The sequence below is a fragment of the Coptis chinensis genome, chromosome 6, assembly GCF_015680905.1.
Source record: "Coptis chinensis isolate HL-2020 chromosome 6, ASM1568090v1, whole genome shotgun sequence".
Classification (NCBI taxonomy): Eukaryota; Viridiplantae; Streptophyta; class Magnoliopsida; order Ranunculales; family Ranunculaceae; genus Coptis; species Coptis chinensis.
The window spans coordinates 38,734,232-38,747,956 of NC_141461.1; the positions used below are offsets into that span (position 1 = coordinate 38,734,232).

The 13,725-nt window shown below is 36.2% G+C and overlaps 1 pseudogene; it reads left to right on the forward strand.

Annotated features, from left to right (window-relative positions):
* The first annotated feature begins 9,407 nt into the window (after nt 1-9,407).
* On the forward strand, nt 9,408-10,044 carry LOC147492900 (protein SMALL AUXIN UP-REGULATED RNA 12 pseudogene; annotated as a pseudogene).
* Nucleotides 10,045-13,725: the final 3,681 nt, after the last annotated feature.

Consider the following 13,725-nt stretch of genomic DNA (forward strand, 5'->3'; position numbering starts at 1 on the left):
TAGTTGGCTCCTTAGGCAGGCATAACCAAGCGTTGCAAAGGCAAATGTGGTGGAAAGAAAAAAATTTATATAACCAAGGTGAAATGCTACAACTGTAAGCAGATGGGGCACTTCGCTCATGATTGCACGAGCCGAAGCAGGTATCCATTGAGCAGAAAATCTACAAATCATGGTTGCTCTCAAGCTATATGCCTGGCTGCTGCTCCTGTGTCTACAATCTATTCAAGGAGAGAATGAGCAACTAAAACATGTATACATACACTTATGTAATGGAAATGGATACCTGCTTCGGCACAATGCAATCACGAGCTAAGTGTCCCATCTATTTACAGTTGTAGCATTTCACCTTGGTTATATAAATTTCTTTTTTTCCACCACGCTTGCTTCTGAGGCGCTTGGTTGTGCCTGCTTAAGCCGCCCCCCCACACTCTTTCCCTTTTCTTAGGTCTGTTATTAACCTTGCGCTTTTGTCTTATGCTCGCCAGATGCAATAAGAGCATAAGCATTATGGTTTGCCTCCTAGCGCTTTGCCTCAAGCTCACAATGTCATGAAATATCAGAAAAATTCTTAATACTCTCATTATAAGTCATGATTTACTTCATATGCATTCAAGAATCAGGGAGAGATTTGGTCACAACTTGGACCTGCTCATCAGTAAGGACATTTCCAGCGGCCATTAACTCATGAATCATGCTTGCCATCACCCTTAGGTGCTCATGCATGCTTGCCTTGGGATCTTTCCTGAACATCTCAAACTTTAGAAGCAGACTCCTAAGTCTAGTAGTAGATGTTCCACCAAAAGCAAATTTCAGTTGATCCCACATGTCCTTAGCTGTGGAGAAAGTCTCACATTCTCCAATGAGTTCATCATGTAAGTGGGTCGGGTCACTTAATTCCGCCCACATGAATCAAGGATCCATCTCTAGTTAGCTACTCCCTAGATCATATGATAATACACTATGAGTTATCCTATAAGATAGAATAGTATCTATCAAGATTTCTTGTTGCACAAGAATAGGAGAGTTAGCTATTTCTTGTTTCGTTAAATACCTTACGTAGGTAACACAAACATACAAGAAAAAGGAAACACAACTGTCTCATATCAATTACTCTTTTCTTCTCCATTCACCTAAGGAGTAGGGTTTGAGGTGTGGAAGCAAGGATTGATTATAGTAACCAATCCTACGGGCATAATACACTCAAGAGGCTAGTAACAACAAACGTGGTGATCATTCTTTATTACATTCGGGTTTCTTCCGCATGGGACTAAGGTATGTTTCATATTCCAAATAAGCATATTATGTTGTCTATTGGCATTCTTGAAGGTAAGAAATTGTCAGCGGGTTTGAGGCCGTTCGGATTTGTGGTAATGTGGTTTGAATGCTTGGAATTGGTTCAAAAAATGGAAAAAATGTTGGAATGAAGACTGAAGTCCATTTTAACTCCAAAGCTGGATTTGAACTTTTCATAAACTGAAGCATCTCAAAAGGAAACTAAAAGACCAAAATAAGACAATGTTTGGGAAATTTGAGCTTAAAATCCAAGCATGCAATGAGGAATTAGCAACTTTTTAGAGGGAGGAAGAAAGTAGAGGTTTAAACCGAATGAACTGTTAAGGAGAGGAGAGTTTTATGGTGATCTCAGGAGAGTATTGAGATGTGAAGCAGCATATTGGAGACAAAAGGGCGAAAACACAGTTGAGAGGTGGTGGATGGGAAGAGAACACAAAATACTTCCAGTGTATGGCGAATGCCAGACGAAATGAGAATTATGTCCAAGCTATTGGTGGGAGATAGGGTTATGGAAGAGTTTCAAGATATGGGTAAAGAGATTGTAGAGTTTTATAAGAGTCTGTATGAGGAGATTATGATGAGCAGAACCTACATTCCAGTGCCTTTTTTTATTCAAAAATTGTGGACAAACTCGTGTAAGCAAGCTTCAAATTTACACTCTTTTGCTTAATATTGACCAACTTTTATGAAGGAAAAAAGTGTGGAAGATTCCTCTACTAGAATGAGTCTTGAGAGGAGAGTTAAGAGAAATAATGTAGGTAAGGGTTGACTTCATTCTTAAATAGATACTGAAAGGGCTGATGAATATGTCTCGTCGGAGGGTTGAGCTCTACTAAAAACGGAAGTTGGGCTCTGGAGCTAAATCACTTTGCTATCATCTTTGTTTAATTTGCCTTTTCATTCATTTTTTTCTTTGTTAGTGGGTTTCAGTAGTATATTTTTCGAAGCTTAACAGAGGCTATCATCCTGCATCTTGTTCATTATGAGTGATTAGTACTCTGACGATATCAAAAGCAAGACATGAAACTTCATGGAAGGCCCTTCTGGTCCATTGTTTTAGTTCTCTACTTTGAAGTGTTTCGGATGTGCGTAGCAATTGGAGGGCTTCATTAACTAGCTGAAGTTCCATGTGTTGCTTTCTACTGTCTTGGGATGTGAGATACTGGATGATTTTACCGGTATATAGGTATGGTGTGTGAAAGTAGGTAATCCCATCCTTTGAGATTTAATTATGTTAGAAAGAATATTTCTTTTGAAACTTGTCGAGGGTTTGGAGAAGACTAGCCTGAGTGGAAAAGTGTCCCTTCTAATGAAGATACTTCCCAGTTTACAAGTCTCGTGTCTTAATTGTCATTTTTTGCGTTGTTGTGAAGTGCCTGCCTTCTTATGCCTTCTTGTTTTTGACTTGCACCCTTTCTATTGTTTTTGAATAACATCATTAGTTTATTATAGTTGCAAATGGTATTATTGTAAGTGTTATATATATTAGTATGGTGGTAGAGACTGAGATAGTAAGAAGTTAAGCGGTCAAGTATATAGTCTGTCGGGAGGGGAGGTGTTGTGAAGCACCTACGAGCTATGCCCTTTGGTTTTCTTTGGTATGTGCTTGCACCATGTTGGAGTTGCAGTTCCTTTGAGACACATTGTTTTGTATTCCTATAAGTTCTCGGTATTTGGAGTAGAGGTGTTAAAATCAATGTTGTGTTTGTTAGAGATCAGAACTCTGGAGTTTTTGTTTATTTGGAGTAGACGTGTTAAAATCAATGATGAGTTAGGGTTTAGGGAGGTTTGAGTTGAAGCAGTTTTACTCTTCTTAGTGGAATAGATGTTTCCTTCTGCAATGGTTGGTTTACTTTTTGGGTTGTTTTTATATGTCCTTTGTAATGGTAGGTCATCTTGACCTACTGTTCCTTTGATATAATACAATTTAACTTTTACCGAGCAAAAAAAAAAAGGTAAGGTAGAAATTTTGATGTGATTATTGTGATAAATACTGCTTAGCAGATTTTAATGTGATGAATTGCTTTGTTCAGGATACTGAGGAAAATCATCCATTTAGATAATATTGTCTGTGATTGTACTTCTGTTTCCCTACTGTGGTGTATGGTACTAGTATATGGAGTGGTATACTAGGATGCCCAGTCATTTTAGGAAGTTATCTCTACAGTGGTGGGATATGGTGCAAGTGGTAACATGTTCAAAAGTTTAATGACAATGATCCAAATCTGCATAGCATGAGTAACAAGAACCTTATGGAAATACGACATACTAGATTTAGTTTCCATTAGTTATGATTTTGGTTCTAGGTGAAAATGAAACCCTTGTCTCTGTTTCTTCTGGTTTTTAGCGTAGTTCAACTACAAGATATGTTATTGACCAGACATGAACTGATGATTGATCGTTTAAATTATTGCCTGTCTTTCATTTTCTTTTATTGACAATGGATTGCCTACATGCATCTCGTTGACGTGGTACTAACTTTGTTTCATGTGTGTCTGAATCGCTTGATTTCATTTCTAATATAAATTCTTGTCATTATTTGGTGCTATTTGTGGTTGATAAAGTCCTACTGTTCCTGTTGAGCTGGTACTTTATAATTAAATAGTAAATACTTATTTACTACAGTAATAAGTATGAAAGATAGATTTATCTACTAGCTCTTTGAAGGTATACAACATTATAATTTATAAATTTTCCTTAAGATCTATAATTTATAAACTGCTTTGTTGTACAATATGTAACACCAGTTATTCCTTGTGAACTTGCTCCTTTTAGTATTTATTTATTTCTTTTTGTTTTTTGGGGTTATTTTACTTAACCCCCCACTCTTTAAAAAATTTGTTGGTATTTTACATAATACCAATATTGTCCTTACAAAATAATTGTTGGGGTTTGTATAAACCCCCCAAATTTAGACATCGAATTTGAAATTACCAAATTTATCAAGTTTAGTCTAAACAAAGAAGATGAAGACAAAGGAGGAAGAAAAATGAGAGAAAATTGACTGAACGACCACCCATTCCGGTGTGTTGACTATGTTTTCAATGCATCTTTGCAACCTGATTAGTGGAAGGGAGACCTTTGAGTTTTTATAAAGTTTCTTAACCACCAGAAAATGGAGGTCTAACAACAAAACTTATGCTAATTCAATAAGACCAAAGTATGAGAGAACCAAATTCTTCCTCATTAGTATTTTCTTCTCAATTTGACGATACTGGACAAATTTGGTTCAACTCAAATTCGATGCTCAAATTTGGGAGGTTTATACAAAACTCTGTAAGGACAAAATTGTCAATATGCTAAATACCAACATTTGTGTAATAGAAAATTAACGGAATGGGGGGCAAACTCAATTGATTTTCAAAATGGGTGGTTAACTCAAAACTCATGGTTTTGGGGGGTTAAGTTAAAAAACCCCTTGTTTTTTATTATGTGCATATAACTTTGTTAAAGGACTTGCCATTCTTTGCCACACTAAGGTGTCATATTTGCAACAACGTGACCAATACAATGAGTGAGACTTAGTATAGCTTATGTACTCGGTTACATGTATTTACTGCATGCTTATCCCCTCTAACGTGCATGACGTTGTACATGTGATTCCTCTTGATATTGTCCCATCTCGTACCCTCTTTGTACATTGTAGGCCCTTCCCAAGGGATGCAACATTAGACCCTTTGGTGGTAGGATGCTACATTATGTTTCATCTAATGTCAATGGTTGTAGGGTGTCTTGTGCAGTACATGTGGGCATAGCTGTGGATCATATCTGCAAGTCCTTTGATGCTTTAAATTTTGGAATTGATATGCAACGGGTCCAGCATTCTTATATTTGAGTAGATATGAGCTGTCAGTGTCTTGCCAAAGGTAATTCCAGATTAGCTATGTCTCTTGCCTTGGGTTTCTGTGTAGGTGTAAATGATAATCCCTTTGTCTAAATAAAAGATGCGCGAAGTTTTACCAAATTGTGGGAGATATAGGAAAATATCTGCATTCTTTTTCAAGTTTATGATGTGAAACTTTTCCATGATCGGGTGTACGTGATGGATGTTTAGCTTTTTCTGGTATCTTAGAAGTTTCGCTGCAAGCAACTGATATTCTCCTTTAATTTTTATGGTTTCGTAGTGAACAAGCAACCAATTTTCTGGTAATCTATTGTGATTCACTTTTCATCCCTTAGCACAGCCTATTGTTTTTTGTTTATACAGATTGCATCATTCGGTTGTTATATTTGTCTTCCGTGTCATAAGTGTATACTGTTACTTTTTAATTCTGCATCTCTAGTTTTAAGTAATCAGTAACCACTGCTGTAGCCTGTAGGCAGGTTAAAAAGGAGGGCCTAATAAAAGATACCAAGGGGGTAGTTGGAGTTCTTGGAAATGGTTTAGTATTCTAGCCGTTTAAAGCAGTTGGAATGATCTCACGGGACCTTACATTGTTGTCCTTATAAGGACTCTTGGAGGCAAGAGTAACATGGCTTTCATGTGCTATACATAAGGCATGGTCACCATCAAAACCAGATATATATTTGTTGCTTAGCTATTATAGTCGGTGTCTCTCAATGAAAATGGTAGGCCAACAACCCTATTTCTTCTGCTTTTATCTTCCGTTCACCAACCAATCTCACTTATAGAACATGGGTGACTCCCTCTTAAGGACTGAAACCCAGTACCGATCGGCTGTTTACTTCAGTTCTATACCCTGTTTTGTGACTATATGTCTTGCCTTTTTTTTTTTATAAGTATGTCTTGCCAATCAGAGATGGGTAATTTGTTTAAATGTGAAGTTGGACTCTTAGAGGATAGTTGGGTAATAGGATTTCTTTTACTGGGTAGACAGAGTTCTTAATCATCTTAAGTAGTTCCCTTGGTGTCTATGAGTGTATATTGTGTACAAGTGTATTGTTGATGGAATAGCTGGGCTGAGAATAAAACAATTTGGGAGATGAGACAGTAAGACCAGACAATGGTATCAAGCATTTACTCACCTGCTTTTGCAGATTGCTTTCTTGGCCTTAGAACATGGGAAAAAAGAAAATAAACTTTTCTGGAGTAAGGACAGGCTAGATTTATCTGTGGTGCAAGTTTGAGGTAGAATTATATCTGATTGCAACACCTCTTTGGCGGTATAGCCTGTGTTGATTTTATAGGACCACATGGGAGTTTTTCGATGTGCAGAGCATTAAAAAGCACTTGTATGAGTAGATAGTACGGGTACATGTCCTTGCCTTGCTTTATCTTTAACCCATCTTAACTGATCATCAAAATCTGTTTGTATAGCTTGCAAGTCGCTAAACAGGTTGTAGATAGATAGATAAGAATAAGACTCTTATATAAATGTATATATATAAGAGAATACAAGGCGTTATATAGTCGAGGGGTTTAGGTATAGGATGGATTGCTTAGAGATGCTGTTTAGGCGAATCACGTAATGGTTAGGACTGCTAGAGAATTGTATGATGAATGCGTAGGTGCCATATATTCCCTATTAGTTAGGCCTGACAGACTATTGCACCATTGACAAAATCTTGGTCGGCAACGTGGTTATCAGATAATGGTATGGAGGACAACATTGATCAATGCCATTAGTGCTGATAGAATGGAGTTCATTTGTTCATTTGGATGTGCAATGAATCAATCAAAATGGCAATTTTCTTGAAGTGACCTGTAGTTTGCAAATACAAAGACACAGGGAAGGATAGATGATTCAATGGTTTTCTATTGTCCAACTCCACCTGATGCCTAACCATCACTACCGGATTGCGATGAATACCTTATTTATGCCTTTTTTTCAACGAATAAAGCGCTCGTTCGTAACTACACTCAACCGCTTCTTCTAGACCAAAGCACCTCGCAAAGCTCCACACGTCATGCTCTTTTCCCAAACAGAATAGTTCAATGATGCGTGGAAATGAAAAAACATCAAACCCATCTCCATATTACCATTTACCATTTGGGTTTATTCAATTTTGCCCCTTTTTAATATGGTATTTAGGGTTTGGCTCTTATTGTTTAATTTGTTTTTGGTCCCAATTCTGTCAGTTGATCCAATCAACTTTAACTGCACAGTATGTTTTGCTCATAATTTCAAAATGGTCTAAATATCCTTCACACGTGCCACACTTGACTTTTTTTTTTTAAAACAAAACAAAATGACACGTGTTAAAATCTTACGGTTGACATCCAAGGGTCATTAGCTACTAGCCATTGGAGTTTTGAATGTTGCTCCCAACGGGTATACTGATTATCTACATGTACTGGACCAATTGCTTATTAGTTTTTGCTCATGTCTGACTCCAAATCAAATAATACAATGAGGGTAGCGAAGTTGTCATTGTTGGTGCACCAAAAGTTTGTATTTTCTTTGAAAGATATCACACAATCCATTAATAGAGGAGAGGCTAAAAGCTTAAAAGTATTTTTGAAATAGGGGCCAAAAACAAAAATATATGTAAATGGAATTAAAGAGGAGTTAGGGTGATGAAGCGATATGATGACTTGAAAAAGAGTATAGTTTTGGAATGGGTTTATGAGAGAGACAACAAATTAGTTAATGAGAGAGACGATGATTTCATTAAGAAAGAAGATAAGTTGTTTTCCCGTAAAACCCTAAACATTTTAATCCAAGCCGTCAATGTTTGTACTATAGATACTTGCCACATTGACTTTTAAATCAATATTATCGAAATGAAATTTATATTGGGTTTCAAAATTGAAATTTTATGAAATTAGTATTTACTAGATTCACGCGCAAATCATATAGGTAAAATTGTCATTTTGAAAATATACTACGGTAAATTGACCAAGTCAACTGATAGAACTGGAGCCGAAAACGAATTAAACAACTTAAATGCTGAATACCCTATTAAAAGTGGGGCCAATATTGAATAATCGCTTACCATTTTCTTAAGATGGTCAATATATTTCAGTTTGATTAGGATGCAAAGGGATTTAAGTGAAACGAATTGTCTCTCCGGTATTGGTTTTTGGTAAAGATGTCTCTCCAGTATCACAGTATGTAATAAAGTTCACAAGGGAATACATGGGAAATGTGCTGTGTCGAGTATGGAACTAAAAGAAATTGTGTAGCTACGTTTTGAATAAACTAGGTTATCCATTCTGGAATACAGGAAGTACAGAATTGTTGTTCTCTGACTAAAGGAAATAAAGAGAATACAAGGAAGATAAATGTAGTGGCATCTGAGAAGGCTGGCCATTAAAGACAAAGAAGTAGATACAGGGAATTATTGTTTGGGCCTTTGGGGTCAAGAGTCAACCTCCAAGGTTACACAGGGGGTTCTGTTTTTATGGCTCTTTTATTTGCCACTTTAAATCACAATCCCAACAATCATAAAAAACCAAACAAACCCCAGGTCCCAAAGGGGTACTCCACGGTACACGGTACACAGTACACAGTACACTTAGAGGGAGAGAGAGAGAGAGAGAGAGAGAGAGAGAGAGAGAGAGGTGATGATGGCTTGATGATACTAACAAAGTTGGAACTTCGAAGATGAGTCAACAACCAAAAGGGTTTTGACAGAGTATCTTTATGAGCAATCACTAGAATTTGGTGTGTTTTTGGAACTTAAACAGAGAGCATCTAGAAATCGGAATCCCCTAGAAATATGTTATGTCAGAGGAATTATGAGAAAGTTAGGTGTTTAACATTGTAGATTTACAATCTAAAGTTATATTTTCATTTTCAGACAGAAGAGTCATAACCCAAAAAAAGAAGGAAAAAATGGAATTAAGAAAAGGAAGATTGGTGCTTTACCAAATTTACAGTAGAAACCATAAGTTGAAATAAATATAGGCAGAGGGAAAGGGGTGTTTTTCCAACTCGAAAATGAATGAAGGACAAGGTGGAGAGAGAGAGCAGAGAGAGGGTCCATGTTGTCTTTGGGAGGGGTAACAACTGAGATTATAACCAAAGGGTTAGGCTGCGAACATGTCCTTGTAACACACAGACCTTGTAACACCAGTGGTCTGCTATTTGCCCCCACACACCACATGATTTTGTTTCTTTCTTTCCTACTTATTCCCTCCATATATACCCAACCCACCTTTACCATCCTCTTCACCACCCTCAACTTCACTTCTCTCTTCAACCTCTCTTTTGTTTCTTGCCAAGCACACACTTCAGGGAAAAACATGGCTCTCACAAAATCGAATAAGTTATATCAAACAGCAGTTCTTAAGCAAATTCTTAAGAGATGCTCAAGCTTAGGCAAGAAACATTGCTTCGACGAACAAGGCCTTCCCGTTGATGTACCAAAAGGCCACTTTGTTGTCTATGTTGGAGAGAAGAGAAGCAGATTTATCGTACCAATCTCATTCTTAACTCATCCAGAGTTTCAAAGCTTACTTCAAAGAGCAGAAGAGGAGTTTGGCTTTGATCATGACATGGGTCTAACAATTCCTTGTGAAGAAGTTGTCTTTCGCTCTCTAACATCTATGCTCAGATGAATAACAAAACCTTGATGGTTGTTTTGAAGAAGTTGACCAAGATGAAGCTGCACCACTGCTTCTCTTTTTTCTTCTTTTATATATTTTTTCCTTTTCTTAGTTCTTGAGGTTCATCTGATATTATTGATTCTAACCCCAAGAAAACCCATGAAGATTTGTGGTTTTAGATTTGTACACTTTTAAGTTTCGGTTTTTCCTTGAGGCGGTGCTTTGTCTGCACCCTTTAAGAGGCTGATTAAGTGATTAATGTAGCAAAAGTTTGCTTATTCTCTAATTTATGAAGCATCTCTCCCTCTCTCTCTCTCACTCAAATACCAGTAATACCATTCTACCACACACACATAGTAACATAGAGCAAGCTAGTATGCTTTTGTTAAACAGGCAAATGTCAAGAACATCACTTTCTATAAGTGATCAGAAATTTCAGAATGAGTAGTCAACTGATATCTCTGTCTGCTCACCTATTATGATGTAATGTTTGTCAGAAATGTGAGTGAAAGTCCATGGACTTGTTCATACTGGAGTTTCAGGCTTTGGTATTTTTCCCGTACAAGATGGCAGTGGTGGTTTTGAACTTGCATTCTACAACCTGACCATGATTGCATTGTGAACTCATGTGGGATCCACACATATGGTCGTTGGGGTAGGGATATCTTTTGTTACTAATAGTTTGCATCTAGCTAGGTAAACTTGCTACTGCATATTCTATAGCCATGGGAATAGGGATGGTGTGTGTTCCAAGATGGTTTGTTGGACAGTAAAGAAATCTCCTGTGGGATGTTTTGGTGAGTCATAGCATAATGAGTCACGATAAATTCAATGGTGGCCATCAGATGGCTTGGCCCTGATCGAGTCCGGTTCAGAGCCTTTGATTTCCGTTAGTTGGCCCCGATCGATATCCACCAATCATCATCGTTTTGTTTGTATGGTCTATACAATTCATCTGGTCCATGAACTAGTGTAATAATTATATATGTTCTCCAAAACAATGGACTATGAGGAAATTTATTTACGGATAGTCATCTTTAACAATAATAGTCCAATATGGAAATTTCTAACCTCACCAAAAAGACCGAAGGATTTTTATAAAATTGATGGTTGAACACCATTAGTTATCCTGAAAATTGTGAGCTAGTTTATTGTGGAAAACAATTGTGAGCTAGATCTTGCAAAATTAGAAATTCTGAAAAGAGTTGATCGTTTTGTATGATGATGTCCCCATAAGTCCATAACGCCGAAATCATCCTCGCAAAAGGATCTAATAATGCCATGCACGTTGTTTCATATGAGTCTTCACTGGACTTTTTTGTGCTATAATCAGTCTATTTAATGAATTCCTCTTGCAATACGCCTATCAACAAGTTCGAGTGTTTGAGCCTTTGAGGTACATACCAATATACCATTGGTTTGGATAGAGATTCATTTAATATATTAAAACAGGCTAAAAAGAATATTAGAATGAAAGAAAATCAGAATAACTCACAACACAAAATGAAAAACGTACTTTACTATTATGAAGAAATTGAACAGGGAATGAAATGTGATAACGATATTGCATGGTTGATATTATGCATTTATACCAACTTGTTTCAAGTAGGTTTCTCTATTTGTTCTTATATTGATTCCTTTTGTTTTTCTCATCTTTGAATTGTGTTGAGAGTCCCTTCCGTTGAAAGTTGGGACATTTTGTAGGGTAGGTATGTTGAGTCCTAATAGGGCAGGAAAACAACTTTGCTGTCCGAGTTTGTGTCGGACATTACTTCAATTTATATTTCATTTCCCTTTAAGATAGGGGTAGTGCAGGGAATCGGGTGGGGTTTGACCCGAACCCGACAGTTTTTATAACTGTTTATGGTTTTGGGTCGGATTCGGATACGGGGTTTGAATTTTTTCAAATTTTTAGTGTTACCCAATCCGAAATTTTTGCAGTTCGGATTTGGATTCGGGTTTGGGTGGGATATTTGGTTTCGATTTGGGTTCAGACATTATTAAAAAAATTCAGGCTCGAGTTCAGATATGGCAATGAGTCGTGTTGGGTTGGGTTCGTGTCATGTCATATTCGGGTCATGTGTTAAGAGAGCAAACCTAAACCCGACCCAATTACTAATCGTGTCAAGTTTGTCAAACCCAAACCCAATCCAACCCACCTATATAACTAGTTACCCAATGGGTGACCCGCTAAGCCAACGGGGTTAATTTTGGATCAATTTTTGGATCGAATTCACATACACTTATATGCAAAATATTTAGTATTTCACGATTTTATATATATAAAAGCAAGTTCTGTTTACCACATTTTTTATACTATAGTTTATACCATGCCCTACAACTTTATCTACAACGTGAATTACATCTTAGTTTTTTTATGGATGTACTCAACTAACAATGAAGATCACCTCTATAAAATTTCAACTCATTTGATAATGTTTAACTATGTCAAAAGATGATTGCAAAATCGAAAATTTTGAGCCGTTAAAAAAAATTCAAAGTCGGCAACGATTCTTAACTAGGTTAGAGATTTCCAAATGAAATGAATTTTTGTGGAGATGTTATCAATGGTTAGTAGATCATATCTACAAATTATTAATACTTAACTCATCTTGTAGGGGGTGTGGTATAAACCATGGTTTATATACCACACCCCCTTACAAGATGAATCAAGTACTAATAATTTGTGGATATGATCTACTAACTATAGATAACATCTCCACAAAAATTCATCTCATTTGGAAATCGATCTCTAACATAATTAAAAGTTGTTGTAAACTTTGAATTTTTTTTAACGGTTAAGATTTTTCGATTTTGCAATCATCTTTTGACATAGTTAAACATTATCAAATGATGTAAAATTTTATAGAGCTGATCTTTATGGATAGTTGAACACATCCACAAAAAAAACTAGGTTATAATTCATGTTGTGGGGCATGGTATAAACTATAGTATAAAAAGTGTGGTAAACGGAACCTATAGCCACATTCTCATGCACACATTATAGCCACATTTTTTATATATAAGTGAATTAAGGCTTGGTTTTTTGTGGAGATAATCCCCCACCATGAAGATCATTCTCACAAAAAAATTATAATATTTAAATATGTCTAACTATGTAAAAATTAGTGTTCATTTTTAAATTTTTCATCTAACGGCCAAAAACTTTTGTGAGCATGTTCTAAGGTTAGACTTCTTTGAATGAGCTGAATTTTTATGAGCATATTCTCCATGGTGGGGAGACTATCTACAAAAATTCAGCCCTTAATTCAACTTGTAAGTCTACGATTTTGCTTGGATCCATTTACAATGTGGCTTGCTTATATATATACGGCTGAGAAAAAAGGGTTTATTTCGCCTCCTTCACTTCTTCCACCACTCCAAACCCTTTCTTATTATTTAGGAGATTTGTTTTTAAAACAATTCTACAAGCAAACATTGTATATGGCAATTATTATGTAGAAACATTGCAGAAACACTTTATGACAATTTATGATAAGTTTTGTAGAAACACTGCAGAATGATCAATAGAAGTGGCTATTGGTTTATACCACACCCCCTACAAGATGAATCAAGTGCTAATAATTTGTGGATATGATCTACTAACTATAGATAACATCTCCACAAAAATTCATCTCATTTGGAAATCGATCTCTAACATAATTAAAAGTTGTTGTAAACTTTGAATTTTTTTTGAATTTTTTTTAACGGTTAAGATTTTTCGATTTTGCAATCATCTTTTGACATAATTAAACATTATCAAATGATGTAAAATTTTATAGAGCTGATCTTTATGGATAGTTGAACACATCCACAAAAAAAACTAGGTTATAATTCATGTTGTGGGGCATGGTATAAACTATAGTATAAAAAGTGTGGTAAACGGAACCTATAGCCACATTCTCATGCACACATTATAGCCACATTTTTTATATATAAGTGAATTAAGGCTTGGTTTTTTGTGGAGATAATCCCCCACC